Below are 18667 nucleotides of genomic sequence, written 5' to 3'. Positions count from 1 at the left end.
CTGAAGGCTGCCTTTGTACCCACCACCCCAGCTGCCTCCCCCTCGACACTGTCCGCTGCCAGCTGCCCACAACTCTCCCTCCAAAACCACTTCCCTTCCCCAAAGTCCTGAGAATCAAAATCCCCTCCATTGATGTAACTTCCTGTGCAATCTGCTGAAAGATCGCTCCCGACCATGTCCATTTGTTCTCCACAGGAGAATCCTGGAGGGGAAAGATTATCAAAATATTTGCTGGCCTTGCAGGAGTGCTTAGAATCATTGCCAAGCTCCGCAGGATGTGGGAGGTGCCACCGTCCCTCCTGACTTCTGTTTGTAGCTGGCTGCTGAGCAGGGGAGAGGGACGCTATATTTAGCCTTCCATGAGCCCATTAGGGATACTCAAGTACAGTACAGATGTCAGACAGATAATAGGTATTTAAGAATTCTCTGGATCGGAGCGCTAGCTAGGATCTAAAATCTGAGCCAAGTGAAGGGCAATTAGCACACTGCTGGAGTCTTGGGTGCATCGGTGCCCCTAGGTGGTGGCATGAGCCCTGGGTCCCAGTCAGAAGACCCGCATCTTGCCTGGCTCTGCCCTTGGACTTGTTTTCTCACCCCTGAAATGAAGTCAGGGGCAGCGAGGAGAGACAATCTTTGGGACGCAGGGCAGGCCCTAAGAGCCAGGCTGTGTGAGTTTGATTACAAGTCCCCACCATAAGAGTTGGGAGACTTTGGGCAAGTGCCGTCACGTCTCTGGGTCTCAGTTTCCTCTTTTGTACTTTGTGTGCATGTGTGCGAGGATTACATGGGTCTCCAAGTAATGTCCCTGGAGCAGTGCTTGGCTATTACATAACAAGCTCTCAGTAAACATTGCTATTATTGTTTACGGGCCCTTCCTGCTCACATTTTATTAACTAAACTGTGGGTCTTGCCATTGTTCCCTGAGAGATGATGCTTTGGCTGAGCCGTGGGTTGAGAAACGGGCTGGAGAGAAAGAAGTTTCTTCCTTGCTGGCTCATATGTAATCAGCTCAAGAGTTCTTCTGCCCACTCCTTCTCCCCCTCACAAGGTGCAGCTTTAATGCAATGATTTCACCTGTGTAAAAATCCTTGGGGGCGTGGTGGGAGAGGCAAGGAGTGAAATTTCCCCCGAGAATGTTCTGGAAGTATGAATAGGAAGGGAAATTGTAGGGAGATTGGCTTCAGGTGCTAAAGCAAAACTCCTCAAGCTTTTTCAGTTCCTTTTCGCTATTTTGAGTTTCTCTCTCCTCAGGGGAGAATCTTTACAGGTGACACGCTCTGTTTTTTAAAAAACCCCATGTATAAGAGCCAGACAGACCAGGAAATTCAAATGGATCCCTAGAGCTTACTAGCTGGCCAGGGAGATTTCTTCTGTCTGAAGTTCAGTTTCTTCATCTGTAAAATGGAGATAATGATATTTATTTTACAGGGTTGTTGGAGAACTAAATATGACCGTGTACGTACAGCATAAACAGGGACTCAGAAAAGCTAGCTCCCCCTGCTCTGGCCTTCTCTCCACGTCTGTGTCTAAAAGGCTCCTCCACTGTGCCTAAAAGGCTTCTCACCTTCTCAGAAGGTGAGAAGATGTACTCACCTTCTGTCCCAAGGCAAAAAGGCAGGAGGCAATCCCCAGGTTCCCTTACATCGTGTGCTGTTAGTTTTCAGAAAGGGGCTATAATCCTCCTATAAGTTCCCCTGGCAAGTTAGAACCCGTGGAGTTAGAACCAGGAGTGGATGCTGTTAAGGTGAAGCTGTAAATAGGAAAGGAACAAAGTGGGAAAACTCAACAGCCTCTTCTCACTTGGCATTCAGCCACAAGCTGGTGGCCTCGCTCTCCAGCTGAGGTCTCCGTTAACAGCTGAGAGCAGTGGTGGTCACAGGTGGAGTTCAGGAGAACATCTCTTCTTACTAGATGTCCTCCAGCCCATTCAGGAATGGGTCATTAGGGTTTAGGTGGCTGGGGCCACAGTCATGAGTATATTGACCTTCTTTCCTCTGGCCATGGGGGCCTTGGATGACTGGAGGTGGGAAGGAGGGAGTGGGATGGTGGTGAGGGTGTGACAGGGAGGGGGAGGACACAGTCACTGGGCCTGGGAAGCATCTCAATAGGCTGAAATTCTGAGCCCCCACCTAGTAGGGTCCCTCAGGTCCCCAAAACCCTTGTCATTTTCTGCCAGATCCTGGGTTTCTCTGGCCATCACCTAAGCTTTCTCACTGCTGTAACCAATGTCTTCGCCGTCAAGGTTGTGACAATCCCAAATGAGGCCTTTTTGCAAATTTAAAAACAAGCACCCCCTTTCCCCAGAAAATGCAGTTCTACAGCAGGGCACACAGCTTCGCAAATGGGTGCACAGGCTGGATTTCAGGCCTCATTTGCTGCTTCAACTGAGCAACCTTGTGCAGTGAACAACCTGCACAGCTGTACATGGCAGCCCTGTTTTCCATTTTCTGCTTTAATGATCTGGATTGGTCATGCTGCTTCTGTTGCCTCCTCTGAACTCATTGCTCCTGCCTCCACTCTAGCCCTTCCCATAGCATGGCCGGCTTTTGATAGGTTACAAAAGATAGCCTGGCACTGTCAGCTTTTCCAGGCCCCCTCTTTGAAGGAGTTGTGACACGTTCACATTAGGGCCGGGTCAGTGGACATTTGAAGTGCTCCACAGCCTCCAATTCAACAATACTCTTTCTGACATTATTCAGCACTCCAGGCCCAGGTGAAGGTCTATCCTGTCTCCTATAATAGTGTGAATCCCCTGCTTATCCAAGGAGCTTCTACAGAGGCTGAGGGCAGCATCTGCTTCCACTGTGCTCAAGAGAGTACACCCTGGGGTCCTAGGGGTTCTAGCATCAGTCTCAGTCTCTCTACTTTTCTTCCCAGAAGGGCCGGCAGATTGGCTTGTAAACAGCCCTCTTGAAGGCCTGCTCTGATGTCTCAGGATTCCTGAGGGGGGACAGGTATGTGGTTTAGTGTCCCCCCTCCCACCTGGACATCCACAAGCACCGTATTCCCTTACCAGTGACCTTGCCCTTAGGGTTTAAGGTGGTCCAGAATCATGGCATTTTATGATTCTACCTTCCCCTTCTTTAAACTCATGGTCTCTGCCAGAATATCTGGACCACCTGTTAGACATGAATGGTTCAAAGCCAAGTTTCTGAAAGCTTGGCCAATAGCCAGAAGAGGCCACTCCCTTTGAGGAGCAGAGATGGAGGTGGGCTGATCCCCAGGTGGTCTTCATGCTTCACTCTGAGAGGCAGTGGGAGGGGAGGATTGGCTTCAGAGACATCTGAGGGTACAAGGAAGAGCCAGCTCTCAGCCACTATGGTAACAACTAGGGCTGGAGGGAGACTGTAAACCTGTAAAACTATCCTCAAACTTTTTCTCTTTCCACAGTTAATAGCTGAGTTTGCCAATGTAATCTGGTAAGTGTAGGGTGTTATAGGACCACTTTTGAGGGTCACTAACCTCACTGCACAGAGTCAGAAAAGAAGTTGTTGGAGACATGATGCCTGGCTGAGGGAGGAGTGGAAGTTGATTAGGAGGGAGGAAATTGTGAGCATTGACACAGAGGCATGGAGTAAAGTGGGGAGTTGGGGGGAGCCATCCTGAATAGTATGGACTTCAACTTGTGGGTGACAAGAAGCTCCTGAGCGGCTTTAAGCGATGGAGAGATGGGATCAGGCTTGCATTTCAGAAACATCACTCAGGTGGCTGAGTGGAAGACAGGATGGGAGGGAGAGAGGCCAGCTGGGAGACTAGGTCCAGGTGAGAGAGGATGAGGAATTGACCAGAGATCACGGGCAGCAGGGAGAGGAGGGCATGAACTTGAGGACTAGTCAGGCGTAACGTCCTCAGGACTTGCTGAGTGGTTGGTTGGGTGAGTATTTGTGTGGGGTGGTGATGGAGAGAAATAGGGACCCAGGATGTCTTCCAGGGTTCCAGCTTGGGCGTCCGGTTGGATGGAGGTCCCATCTTGACATGTGAAAATATGAAACAAAGAGGACCTGGCTTTTCAGTGAGTTAGGTTTGGGTGTGCTAATTTTGAACTGTCCATATGCCGTAATCCACATTTAGCAGGCCATTTGGGTATAAAACCGAAGCATGAGAAGCAGGTTGCATTAGAACTATGGAAACGTGTGTGATGACCAGGAAGAATAGGCTGAGTTCAGGACCTGGACACATCCATTTTCAAGGTGGTTGGAGAAAGTGGACCCACAAGGAAGACAGACTGGAAAATGTGGAAGAGGTAGGAGGAGGATCAGGGGGAAATGGTGTCTCAGAGGTCAAGGGAGTAGAAAGATTCATGGAAAAGGAAGCGGTCACCAATGAGTAATTTCAGTGGAGGGCCTGGGGCAGAGGCAACTGCAGAACTTCAGAGCCTTTCGTGAAAGAAAGAAGAGAGATAGGATGGTAGATGATAGAGGAAGTGGAGTACAGGTGCAGGTCACTGGAGCTGGGGGGGGGTCAATAACCTTTGAGCATCAGAGGTGCTGTCACAGGACAGGAGTGGGTGGCTTTGAGGACTGTAGCCGGCTCTGGTTTCCATCCAGAAACCATCCAAGTTTCCCAAATGTGTCTGATTATAAGGACACATGGTATCTGGTTAAACATGGGGTCTCCTGGTCTCCTACTCTCCACGTGGATCTTTCTAATCCAGACCTCTAGGGGAGGACCCTGGGGAGCTGCAAGGTCAAATTTCCCAGGTGATTCTTATGATCAGGCAAGTTTGAGAACATTGATATCAGGGCAGAGAAGAGGGCTTTAGGGAAGAATCGATGGAGAGGTTTGGAAGACACCTGTGAAAGGAGCAGGGAGAGATGGGCCAGGTAAGAGGAGAGCCCTGGAGAGGGGTGAAGGAAAGGATTCATGCCCAGAGGGCTCACATTTTGGATGATGAGCAAGGATCCGCCCCCCACCCCCGAGGAGCTCTACTGTGAAAGAAGTGTAGCAGACTCAACTTCTGGTGTCTTGATAGGGAAGACCTAATAGTGTGCCCTGGAACGTGAAGAGCTGAAACATTTGTGGGTCTGGGTTTGGATCACCTCTCCTCTTAGGAGTTGTCTCAGATATAAACAGGGTGGTTGAAACTTAGATCAACTCGTTTACCTCTCTTCCTTTGACTGAACTTCCTGTCCATCTTTCTATGCCTTTATGGTCTGGCCCTCAGGCCCCAAGAGCAGATGGTCAGTACATGTCATCTGGGTTTCAAATGCAAAAGTGCTTTATTAAGTTACCTCATCTCTGTTTCCAAACAGAGCCAGTAAAAAGCCCATTCTAAAAAGGAGTTTACACCATCCCGCAAACTTTATGGGCTTCGATAATCCTCTGAGCACTGGGGTGGGTCCCCTTTTCACCCCTTGGTGATTCATGAAGGGCGTCTGGAATCCTGGATCGGGCACCAGAGGAACGCATAAGTGGAGTTGACGGCCCCCGGTGTGGTGCCACGCTGTACCCCACTCTCTGTGTGTATCCCTCACCTGAAACACCACAAGGAGCCAGGTGAGGTTGAAGCAGCCAGTGTGGAAGGAGCAATCTGGGCTTGAGAAACCCTGCCCGATCTATATTCCTCTAATGCTTTCTAGACATGTGACCTTGGGCAACTTAACTTCAATTTCCTCATCTGTAAATGAGGGATAATAATACTAACTCAGGGCACAACCATGAGGACTGAACGGCCAAACCACGCAGAGATGCCAAATGTAGGTGCTTGAGCAATGGGCAGGGCTGGTCACCATCGGTCACTATAGACTATACTCTGCACTGGGGGCCCAGAGCAAATGGGAGAGGACAGTACAGGAGACGGGAGGGAGTGTACGGGGTGGGGGGGGTGGTGAGGAGGGAAGGTCCCTGGAGTTCCTGTTGACTAGTTTCTGTCCCCTGTAGTTACCAAATCGTCGCAGTCTGTGTTGACAGAGCATCTTACCTGTCCTTTATTTTAACTTTGTTACCAAAGGTGGTAACAGTATAATATTATTTCTTTATAAAGTGTCTCAAGGTCAGGAACCACCTGATCTGCTGTCCCCAGCACCTTATATTCGGTGGACACTCTCTACGTGTTTGTTAACGGTGTAATGTTAACGGTGTAACTCTGAACAAAGAAACAGAAACCACAAGTCTAATCATCTGAAGCACAATTCCCAAGAAAGGCCAACATGACTCAGTGCAGAATATGTGAGGATTATTCACTAATTTCCTTCCATGTGGCGCGTTTGTCACTGCCTGGTCACACTGTGAGGAAGCGCTCCTGTCACAGCCTTCGAGTTCTTGCGCTCTGAGCCCGACGAGGTCACATGGGGAACACACAGGGGCTTGAAGTTCCTGGAAATGCTGACAACTGGGAGGTCTGCCTCCACTCCCATTTATCCTCCTCCTCCAGCCGGAGGAGGATAGGGTAGCACATGGTCTTAGCCCCCCTAAGCCTAGAACAGGGAAAAGGGAATTTCCCCAGGCTGCCCAGGGATGCCCAAGATGACTGCTAGCACTTCCCCTGCCGGAGGGTTGCTGAGCCAGGGCGGGGCCTCTGCACCTGCCACCTGGGAAGCTGGTTAAAATGCGGGTTCTGAGTCAGTCTGTCTTGGGTGGAGCTGAGATTCGGCATTCTGACAAGCCCCCAGAGATGGCGAGGCTGTGGCTCCCAGGCCACTCGGGGTAGGAAGAGCTCAAGGACAGGAGGCTGGGACTTTGTGACTTACACCTGTGACCTGTCTACGTGGTTTTCTGCCACGGGGGAAATTCAAGAGTGTGTGGAGGTCCAGACTATGGTCCCAACACACTGGAGACTCCCACCCACCCCCATCCTGTGTCTGAAACTCTATTCAAGAGTCCAGTTCACAAATATCTATTGAACACCTACCAAGTGCCAGGCAGTGAGTTCAGGTCTTACTCCAACCCACCTAGCTTGCTTCTTTTAAGAATCGCGTTGCTATGCCCCCACCATTCTCGAGAAATTCAACCCAAAGTCTCCTCCTCGCTCTCAGAAAGAGGGGCTCATGATGTGAGGTGATGCCAGGGTCACACCTCAAAAAGATGAGGTGATGTCGAGGGGTCATCACATCTTAGCCATGTCAGCTTGGCTAGTTACTCTGCCTCTGTGTTCTCACCTGTGAAATGGGTTTACTAACCTCTACCTCTACCTCTCTGGCTTGCTGAAAGGATGAACTGAGATGTATGAAAAGCTCTTAGTCCGGTGCTGGGAAACACAGCTGACATCGTTCGAATTTAGGCTTTGCTTCCTCCCACAGAACATTTGGTGGTCTGCTCCTTGTTGCAGATACTTATGCCAATTCCAGGTTGCTTGACTGTGTTCTGTTTGGTAACCTCAATACCGTCAACAGGGCCGCTCAGAGGAATTCCAAATGGGCACCACCTAAAAGGAGTGCCCCTCACCACCGAGTGTGAGGAGGGGACGGGGGTGATGGGGAGAGAGGGGTTCACGTGAGGAAGGAATCAGAGAAAAGGAAAGGACCAAATTTACGACCTTGGCCAGTTTTCCAACTTGCAGTCCCAGCTGTTCTGCCGCTGGGGTACTGAGGTATGTGGTAAGCACCTCATTACTGATAATGCAGTACCACAGACTGTAACTAATTTATTTAAAAAATAAACTGGCGGATACAAGATTGTTTTTATGATAACACTGCTTTCACACGTTCGTGTTCCAAAGGGCTTTTAAAAATGTTTATTTTAACATTTCATCACGGCATTTTTTAAGCATACACAAAAGTAGAAATAATAGCATAAAAAACACAGCTTTAACATTTACCCACATTTTAGTAACCAGAGGGTGTCTTGAGTGAAAGAGAAAGTTGTGAGATCACACCTCATGCCCTGAGCTCGCACACCCCTTGTACCCACATGGGAGTGAGTTGTGCCATGTTCATGTCTGGTTGGAAAAAAGGTCAAGAACTCTGGCTCTTTCTGAACCATTTATTTTTTATTTATTTGTTATTATTATTATTTTTTTTGCGGTACGCCTCTCACTGTTGTGGCCTCTCCCGTTGCGGAGCACAGGCTCCGGACGCGCAGGCTCAGCGGCCATGGCTCGCGGGCCCAGCCGCTCCGCGGCATGTGGGATCTTCCCGGACCGGGGCACGAACCCGCGTCCCCTGCATCGGCAGGTGGAGTCTCAAGCACTGCGCCACCAGGGAAGGGAAGCACTATGTGCCATTTCTGGCTGGCATCTCTTCTCTCTGGAGAACGGTAATGACCCCGACCTCACAGGGATTGGTCGAACCTGAAACATGGGTGGCGGGGTTGGACCCTCACAAAAGGAGAGAACAGTCCCTCCTTGGCTCCTGCCTGACCTCCGGGGCTTTTGGAAAATAAGGAAGGATCAGGCTGAGGCAGGAGGCTGCCAAGCTGAGAGCCGTGAGCAAGCCTGCACTCTGCACCGGCCCCCAGCTTCCAGCAGACACGTGCCTGCGGCCCCCTGTCTCCTCCCAGATGGGCTTGGGTCCCGTGTTGTCGAATGATGACTGCTGTTAAAGTAAGGACTATAAAGGGCAGGGAGAAAGGGATAGGGTAATCTGACCCTGGGCTGGGTGGACCCCACCCAAAGGGGGTCTGTCACACTTGTCATCTCTGAAGTGTGGGCAAGTCCCTTTCCCACCCTCAGCAACACTGCACATGAATTGGTGGCACATTTCCCCCCAGTGGTACTGTTACTACCAGACTCTTACCGCTTCTCTAGCACTTTCCTTCTGAGAGGCTGCAGTCACCACTTCCGCACCATGGTATCCCGACACCAACTCAGACAGTGGGATTTGTGAAAAGAGGGTGGATGTGGAATTAGAAAGTCTAAATTTCAGTCCTGCCTCTGTTATTTAATTGTCTCAGTGACTTTGGACAAATTCCTGAAACTTAATACCCTCATTCTCAAAATGGAATGGTGCTATTTTACCCCAGAATGATCTCAAAACTCACATAAATATTATTAATTTTGTTTTCTTAACTGGACTGACTGTAGGCAAAACTGTGAAAACAGTGAAGTGTTAGTTCAGCACTTTTCGTGTCCTGGGTCTGAGCCAGCTCCCCTCTTAGTCCCAAGTCCTCCTTCTGCACTTACCTTGAAGCATCAGATGCTGCCAGGCAGCCAATCAAGAAAACAGCCAATCGAATTATCATGCATTAAAGGACTGGTAATTTAATCTTAATAGAGGAAATAGTCTATCAAGTACTTGCTAAGTGCCTGGCGCTGAACATATCTGTGTAGTTCTCATAACAGTCTCATGAGGTATGCGACGATCATCTCCATTTTACAGATGGGGAAACAGCTAGAAGTAAGACACTTGCTAAGAATCACCCAACTAATCAGGAGAAACTGGGATTTAAATGCAGGTGTGTCTGATTCTAAAAGCGGTGATACTTATTTATTTACATCATCTTTTTGAGGCACAATGATCTATGAGCACAAAGTCTGAGCCAGCTGGCGTGGGTTCAAAGCTCAGCACCTTTATATATCTCTGTGTGACCTGGGCAAGGACTGAGTCCTTATCTATAAAAAGGGATAAGAATAGTGCCACCTCACAGGATTATTGTCAGAACTAAATGAGTGAATATACATAAAACTCTTAGAACAGTACCTGCCACATAGTAAGTGCTGTATAAATTATTTTTAATTATGAAAGCAATCAGTGCTCACTGGAAAAAATGCAAACAGTTTTGGATAACATGGAGGGAAAAGCAAAGTCCCCTCACTCTCCTGTCAACTTCACCCCTCAGTTTGATGGAAGGAAATTCTTCCAGATGTTTTGTACATGTAAACACATAATCCCACACAAATAACAAGTTTGTTATATTTACATTAATGGGGCAGCTTGCTTTTTTCACTTAATATTTCACAGATATCTTTCCGTGTCAGGACCTATAGAATTACCTCATTCATATCAGCTGAATAGTATAGTTGTGCTACAATTTAGTCATCCCTCTGCAAACACTTTTTTAAAACTGCAAATAATGCTGCTATAAATATCTTGGTATGTACAGGTGAGTGAACATTTGTGCAGGACAGATTCCTAGAAGTAGAGGCACTGGGCAAAGGGCACATTTAGAGCTTGTGTTCTGTTAAGTCATCCATTAAGGATTAACATTGTTTTACAAAACAGGAGGATGGCGGAGAGAGGTCAGCGCCTAACACAAAGGAATGAGCAGCTAAAGGTAGAGTTTTAAGTGATAAGATTGCTGGGAAGATTTTTTTTTTTAAGGTGGTAGGTGTGAGAGTCTTAGCCACATCTCACAAACCATGCTCTTGGGCTGAAGCCCACTCATCTGGAAGGCCAACTTTGCTCTCAAAGCTTGAATGAGTACATCCAAGTAAGTGAGGTTTTTCCGTCAGCCTGGCTTCTCCTGTATAGGGTAGCTGGTAGGCTTCATGCTCCCTTCATCTGCTCTAACTGTTCAGGTTCCTTCTGCACTAGAATAATGCTGGCAGAGCTCACCTCCACCTGCCACTGGGCAGTCTGCAGCATCTAAACTGAGCCCTTCCCCACTGTAACTCAAGAGGACAGCCAGGTGACCATTGCACTAGGTTTCACATACATTTGTATCTTTGTTCTTCATTTCCATAGTAAAGCATTTCTTCTTCAAAACTTCTCTTCTTTATTTTCACCAGCATCAAGAGTCTGTGCCCCATTCCTCCCTTCTCTGCCTTCCCACAGCACAGGAACCTCTGTTGCAGCCAATCCCTGTCTCTGTACCTGTGCTGTATTCCCCCCAAGGACAGAAGTTCCTGTTGATGTAGTCACCTTCATCTCTCTCTGGGCTGGTGATGATTTCCATATGGTAGGGCTCAATGGATTGGGTTTCTAAGTGACATTTTTTTTTTTTTTTTTGCGGTACGCGGGCCTCTCACTGCCGTGTCCCCTCCCGTTGCGGAGCACAGGCTCCGGACGCGCAAGCTCAGCGGCCATGGCTCACGGGCGCAGCCGCTCCGCGGCATGGGGGATCTTCCCGGACCGGGGCACGAACCCGTGTCCCCTGCAATGGCAGGCGGACTCTCAACCACTGCACCACCAGGGAAGACCTAAGTGACATTTTTAATAATAAAAATAATACATGCTTACTGAAGAAAAAAAATGGAAAGGGAGCTGTGTAAATAAGGAAATTAAAATCACCTGGTATTCCATAATTATCCAGAGACATTTTAGAGTATTTCCTTCCAACTGTTGCATAAGTTGAGAAGCTAATTAATGCAAAGCTGCTCATCAGATTAAGGAAGTAACTGGGGACAAGGGTCCAGAGTTTGGTGAACAGGCAGTTCAAATGTGCACCTTGTATAGAAAATGAGCCTGTGTTACCAAGAACTCCATCTCTTTTTCACTCACTCACTCACTCACTCACTCATTCATTCAGTAAGTATTTATTGAGGATCTATCGAACTGTAGCCCTCCTACAGTGACTTCTCTAGCCAATATGACAGGGCATTTATAGCCATCATACAGGCCTTTTGGAAGCTGAGCTGACTTCTCTGCTTGGTAGACTGAGATTCCCATGACACCAAGTCCATGGCTAACTCTTCATGAGCCAGGAGCCTAGAGGGTGAGGCTTCAGAAAATACCACAGCATTTGCTGCTCTGGTCCATGTCAGAGCTGCCCCTTCTTTGGGTCAGTGACTTATTATATAGTAAACTCAGGGAATTCTCAGTCTCTCTGTCTGTGATTGTTCAGGTTCAGATTTTCTGTTTGGTCTTCATCAGCGATAGTTTAAGCATCTGTTGTTCCTTACTTGTTACCATTTAGAGCTGGGCAAAGCTGAAATTTTAGGAGTTATTCTTGCTTAAAGTGCAGTTTGCCCAGTGCATGCCCCAGCTACCTGTTAACTAATGATGTTATGGGGTGAGGCTCAACAAATTACTTTGTGGCAGGAGGGGATCTACTCCAGGGTGAGTGCTTCCTGACAAAGCCTCGTGTACTGCCCTGAAGTCATCAACTCCAACTCACTATGTTGTCCTTATGTCTCTTTGGTGGAAGCAGCCCAGGGTTTTGCTGTCTAAACATTAATGTGGAAGCTAGCTGTAGGCTTAAAGAAATTTGAATCCTCAGATTGTTTATAACACAGCCCACATCCATGGAATTATATTATTTAGCTTATAGGGAGCTTTATGATACAGTAGGAACATGAAAGGATAAACAGTCTAGAGGCCTGGAGTTCATTCATTCATTCAGTATATGTCTGCTGCCTGCCAGTCATGTGCGCCAAACTAGGAACAAAGCAAATGCAAAACCAGACTTGGATCTTAGAGACTATAGAGCAACAGATGTTAAACAAAAATAACAGAAATAAATGTGTAATTATGAACTTTGACAAATTCCAGGAAGGAAAGGAGACGGTAAGACACATATAATCAGGGAATCTGCCCTGTCCTGAGTTTTAGGGAAGGTGTCCCTGAGAATAAGACATATGAGCTGGGACTGGTTATTTAATTTCATGGTGCCTCAGTCTTCTCATCAGTAAGATGGGGATAATACTACCCCCTTTGACTCACAGAGACATTGTGGGAAGAGTGATCATATACATGGAAGGCTTTGAAAAATGCTCGGTGTACCTAAGAGTGAGCATGTTGCTCTCCAGCCAGCGGCAGCTGTTCTCTGGCTTCTACATCTGTCATCAAGCCAGGCATTACTCAGGTACTCAGCCTGCAGACCTTTGATCATTCTCCTTCACTCTGCGAGGCAGCTGGGTCGGATAGACCTGGGGTTTGCCTTGGTTCTGCCACTTACATCTAGAGTGAATTTGGGTAAGCTACTTAACTGCTAAAACTCACTTTTCTCATTTGTGAAATAGGGGCAGTAATAGTACCAGCTCACAGCTTAAAGCTGGTAAAGCACTCAGCATAGTTCTTGGTGGTTGTTACTCCTAAACCAGTTGTAGCTACTGTTATTGTCATTGTTATCATTGCTAATTATTAACTCTTGCCATTTATTTCTTGGTAATAACTTTGGTCCTTAACTTCCACTTCCACTGCCCCCAGCCTAGTCAAAGCCCTTGTCATGTGACAATAAGGCTATGGCTATAGCCTTCTAACCAGTGTCCCACCTTGGCTCTCACTTCTCTAGTTCACTCCTTATGGCTTCCGGAATGAGCTTCCTAAAATAACAGGACTTTACATATATCACTTTTTTTCTTTAATATAATCATTGAGGACATATTTGCAGTTCATACCACAAAGACCTAAGCTTCCTAATATGGAAGGGGGTCCTAAAATAATCATAATAAAAAGACCTACAAATAGATAGAAAAACAGAAGTGCAAATTCCAAAAAAGAAAAACAAATAGCTACTCAACATAACAAGATGAGCAGCCTCACTTATTATGAGAACTGCAAATTTAAATTGCACTAAAATTCATACTTTACTTACCAGATTGGCAAAAATTCAAAAGTTTAATACCTTCTGAAAAGAATGTGGGGAAATAAACGTTTTCTTATATTGCTGTGGTGTGTAAATTGGTCCAGTCCCTATGGATGGAAATTTGACATTACTTATCAACATTACAAAAGCATATACCCTTTGACTTGGCAATTTTACCTCTGGAAATTTATCTAACAGATATACTTACACATACCAATGACACATTATTCATTGCAGTATCGTTTGTAATAGGAAAGGACTGGAAACAACCTAACTGTCCATCAATAGGGCACTAATTGAATAAATTATAGTACATCTCTTCAAAGGAATACCGTGCACTAATATGGGGAAATCTCCAAGATACATTAAGTGAAAAAAATAAGCAAAGTGAAGAGCTATGGGTATAGCATGTTACTTTTTGTGTAGGAGTGGGGAATAACAAACACACTTAGAGAAATTCTGGCAGGCACACATATTAAAAACAGTTGTTACCTACGGTGGGAGGGGACTGGCAGATGGGAGGAAGAGTTAAGAGGGGGACTTTTCTCTGTATACCATTTAATATATATATAAAATGGTGTGTGTGTGTGTGTGTGTGTGTGTGTGTGTGTGTGTATATAATTTGTGAACCATGTGTAATATATGAACCATATTACCCAATCAAAAGCTTATATTAGAAATACTCCTATGGGACTTCCCTGGTGGTGCGGTGGTTAGGAATCCACCTGCCAATTCAGGGGACATGGGTTCGAGCCCTGCTCCGGGAAGATCCCACATGCGGCACAGCAACTTAGCCTGTGCGCCACAACTACTGAGCCTGCGCTCTAGAGCCCGTGAGCCACAACTGCTGAGCCCACGAGCCACAGCTCCTGAAGCCTTCTCACCGAGAACCCGTGCTCCGCAACAAGAGAAGCCACCGCAGTGAGAAGCCCGTGCACCACAATGAAGAGTAGCCCCAGTTCACCACAACTAGAGAAAGCCCGCGCACAGCAACAGAGACCCAACGCAGCCAAAAATAAATTTTAAATTTTTTTAATTAAAAAAATAAAACACTTCCTATTGCTCATCCATGAATGCATTGATCACCTACTATGTGCTAGGCACTGGGGATACAAATGTGAAAGTAGTTGTGATGTGGTGGAAAGACCACTGAACTTGAAGTTAAAATATCTGATTCAAATTCTGACTCTGCTTCTCAATAGCTATGGACCTTGGCACATAATAGGTAAACAACAAATGTTTGTTGAATGAATTTATAGTTGAAATTACTTAATCTTTCTGAGTCTGTTTCCTCCCATATAAATCAGGATAGAGATGTCTCCTATCTCACAGGGGTATTGTGAAGACAAATAATAGGATGTGTCATCAGCTCTAGTAATAGTTAATGAGAACTATTGTATGCTAGGCACTTTCACATTTAGTATTTCCTTGACTTCTAACATTTATTTACTCACTCACTCATGAGGAAATAGAGGGACTGAGAGGGATAGTGACTTGTGCAAGGCCTCTCTGGGTGTAAGTTGTCTTCTAGTCTTTATTGCTAACTTGCCATGGTGCGTCACTCAGTGGAAACTTTACCCATAGTAGGTGTTCAGGGAATTTTGAAAATCAAGAAAAACCAAAGTTTTACCACTGCTCTCAGTGACACTTCAGAGCAACAGGAAGTCAGTAAATGTCTTTCTAATAATTCAGTTTAGAAATGTACCAGCTAGTCTGTTTGAAATTCACTGCACTAAATACTTTGGGAAGATCGAACAAAAATTAAAAGTTTATGCTTCTAGGGACTTCCCTGTGATCCAGTGGTTAAGACTTCATCTTCCAATGCAGGGGGATGAGGGTTCGATCCCTGGTCGGGGAGCTAAAATCCCACATGCCTTGGGGCCAAAAAAACAACACATAAAACAGAAGCAATATTGTAACAAATTCAATAAAGACTTTAAAAATGGTCCACATCAAAAAATCTTACAAAAAAAGTTTATGCTTCTAATAAGGCAGGAAAGATAAAGACAAACCCACAAAAACACCCATAAGGAAAAGGTAGAAACTGATTCTTGAGAATGCTGCACTTAGAATCTTGCAGCCTTGCCAATGGTTCTTTCTCAGGGGAATGAAAAGGATACAAAATATACCAACACGGCACAATTTAAAAAGTATTTTAATTGGAGTAAAACATATGTATAGAGCAGTGCACAAACCAATCAATTTTTATAAAATGAGGGATAGTTATTTTTTATTAAATAGTACACATCTATGTAACCAGCACCTGGATCAAGAAATAGAATATTACCAGCACCTAGAGACTCTTCTGGGTTCCCTTTCCATCACTACACACCCCTCAAGATAACCACTATCTTCACCGTTAACATCATAGATATGTTCTGGCTGTTTCTGAAGTTTACATGTACCCATTTGTGTCCAGTTTCTTTCAGCTCAACGTCATATTCATGAGAGTCATGCATCTTGTTGAGTGTAAACATAGTTCATTCATTCTTATAGTATTCTACAGAGTTTCTTCTGTTAATGGACATCTGGGTTGTTTCTTTGGGGCTGTTATAAAGAGAGATGCTATAAGCATTTTTGAACATGTCTTTTGGTGAATATGTGTATATGTCTTTTGGTGAATATGTGTATATATCTTTGTTGGGTATATAACTAGGGATGGAACTGGTAGGTCACAGACTCTTAAGTTAATATATTAGATAATGCCAAACAGGTTTCTAAAGTGTTATACAAAATTCTCTAATTTTAGCTATACTGGTGGGTGTGAAGGGAGATCACATTGCAACTTCAATTTGCATTTCTGGGATAGTTAATAAGTTGAGAACCTTTTCATATGTTTTTTGACTTTTTGAGAAATGCCTGTTTATCCCCTCTTGAAAATTGCCTGTTGAAATATTCTGCCTATTTTCAATTAGGTTTTTCTGCCTTTTTCTTGCTGATTTGTGAGTGCCCTTTATATATTCTATATAAGTCCTTTTTTTGGATATGTGTAAAGCACTCTGTGGCGTGCTTTTTCGCTAATGGTGTCTTAGAATGAACAGGAGTTCTTAATTGTCATGTCATCCAATGATCAGTATTTTTCCTTTATGTTAGTGCTGAATATGTTTAAGAAGTCTTTGCCTACCTTAAGGTCATGAAGATGTTTTTTGATATTTACTTTGGATGGTTTTATTGTTTTACCTTTTACAGTTAGAGTTAAAATCCTTCTAGAATAGATTTTTTGGTATGGTATAAGGTAGAGGTCAAGATTCTTCTTTTTTCTCCATGTGAGTGTTCAGTTGATCCAGCATCATTTACTGAAAAGACAGACCACCCTTTCCCCAGTGCAACACATCAGCATCTTGAATGTAAATCAAGTGACCATATACTATAGGTCTGTTTCTGGTCTCTGTATTCTATCGTCTATCCTTGCTGCCAATTACTATTTCTACAGCTTTATAATAGGTCTTTATATCTGGTAGTGTAAGTCCTCCACCAGACTCCAATTTTTTACCCCACCAAGCCATCTAGTACTGGAGTGCCACTTCCGCCTCCCACTTGGCTTTCAATATGTCCAGGTGGGTGTGATTGATTTGCTTGTTCCGATGGCTTGGTCATCTGTGGTTACCTGGTCTCTATCCCAGCAAACCCCTTTAAACTGAAAGCCAGCCTGGTGTCTGCAGACAAGCAAAGCAGATCTGCTGGGTAATGAAATCGCGCGGGGAGGGGAGAGGAGTGGATTAGGTGGGGTTGTCTCTCGTGAGGCGTACATTGAGGAAGCGGTCGATCTAAACTTGAGGACTGGCTTCTCGGGAGGTACGAGGAGAGCCAAACTCTAAAATCCGGGCAGAGGAGGGCAAGGCGAGGTCAGCGCATGTAAATGTCGCGGGGGGTTCTGCAAGGCTGCGCGAATAGGCTCGCCGGGGTGGGGCCGGGAAGCCGCAAATCACCAGTTGAGGGCCGGAGTGCGCGCCGCCGGCTTAGAGCCGCGCTTGCAGCTGCCGCGGCCGGGGCTGGGGCCTGGGCGGGAGCGGGATCCGCAAACGCCGGGCGCACAGGCGAGCCGCGCGCGGGCTTCTCGGCTGGCGCGCCCCACCGATCATGAGCGGCTCCCGCTCCGGGAGCAGCCGCGGCGCAGGGCAGACCCTGCAGCGCCTCTGAGCCCCAGCCGGAGAGCCCGGGCGCCGCGCGGGGAGGTGAGTCTCCGCCGCGTATCCCGCGGGCGTGCGGCTCCTCTCGGGGCGCCTCGGCCTCCACCTCCCCTTTCAGGACGGACTGGGAAGTTTGTTGGCGAACTTCAGGCTATGGGGAAAGTAGAGCCGGCGCACCCCACCCCCAGCCGAGTTGGCGATTGGGGGCTGGAGTGGCTGAATGGGGGACCGGGCTGCTCCCTTAGGGGCCTCTGAACCGGCTGGGACTCCCCAGGAGGGGCCCGCGGCGGGAGGCGGGAGGCGACGTGCGGCGAGCATCTCTGCTCTTTGCTCTTGAGCGGCATCTTCCCGGGCGCTGGCCTCTGCGACCCCCTGCGCATCCAGCCGCGCCTCCTGGTCCCGTCTCTCTCTGCCCCAGAAGCCGGTGGGGGTCGAGGGATGCGAGGGCCGGGGAGGGGGAAGCCCTGGGCTTGGAGGAGGCGAGTTTCTCCACTAATCTCTTGGAAAGTTTGCAGAGAAAGCGAAGGAGCCCGCCCCGTAACTGTTGACATCTCCCTCCCTCGCTCCTTTTGTTGAGAAAGAATGAATAGTTGGTTGTGTCGCTCCCACTGCGTCGGAGAGGGGAGGGAAGGGGAGGTGAAGGCTGGGAAACAAGGGACGGTGGGCGCAACAGGCAGGAGGTTCCGGTCTCAGCCCGTCTTTCCTTACCCGCTAAGGCTGCCTCCCCTTTAAAAGTTTGATCAGGTGTAGACACTCGTCGGGGAGAAGTCAAGTGGGCTCCAAAGCAGCTGACGAGCCGGCGTGTTTTTTGGAGGAACAACAGTGGGTCGTGGCTGGGGGTTGGGGGGTGGAAAACTCTGGTTTTGGTTTTAACTCACTGGAAGCAACGTGCGAAGGTGAAAGATTGCTCGCCTAACCTCATGTCTGCTTTCACTTAAAGCCATTAGCTGAGATAGAAAGTAGAGCCATGCATTCAGAGATTCTTTTAAACCTTGACCCTTATATACCAAGGCTACACTGATCTCTCCAAGGAAAACACATCGGCGGAGGGGAGGTCAGTTTGAGGGCGGATAATCTCCCTGATTGTTGCCAAGGAGTGAAGCGAGATCCAGGGGGAGCCCTCGGTGCTGGGGGCCGGGCTCAGAGAGTCCCAAGTGGCAAGGGGCTGCCCAGTTAATAACGGGGGGGGGGGGGGG

General features: G+C 47.1%; 1 protein-coding gene across 1 annotated transcript in view; it reads left to right on the top strand.

Moving 5' to 3' along the window:
* Positions 1-17376: 17376 nt before the first annotated feature.
* The window catches only part of BCAR3 (BCAR3 adaptor protein, NSP family member), a 117177-nt gene continuing 115886 nt past the window's right edge, over positions 17377-18667 (top strand). The window contains exon 1 of the mRNA XM_007468105.1: positions 17377-17516. The gene's annotated coding sequence lies outside the window, so the exon portion shown is untranslated. The remainder of the gene's footprint in view (positions 17517-18667) is intronic.

This window comes from Lipotes vexillifer, unplaced genomic scaffold, assembly GCF_000442215.2.
Source record: "Lipotes vexillifer unplaced genomic scaffold, Lipotes_vexillifer_v1.1 scaffold905, whole genome shotgun sequence".
In the NCBI taxonomy this organism is placed as follows: Eukaryota; Metazoa; Chordata; class Mammalia; order Artiodactyla; family Lipotidae; genus Lipotes; species Lipotes vexillifer.
Note: the sequence above shows the minus strand (reverse complement) of the source record. Positions and strands in the feature narration are given on the sequence as shown.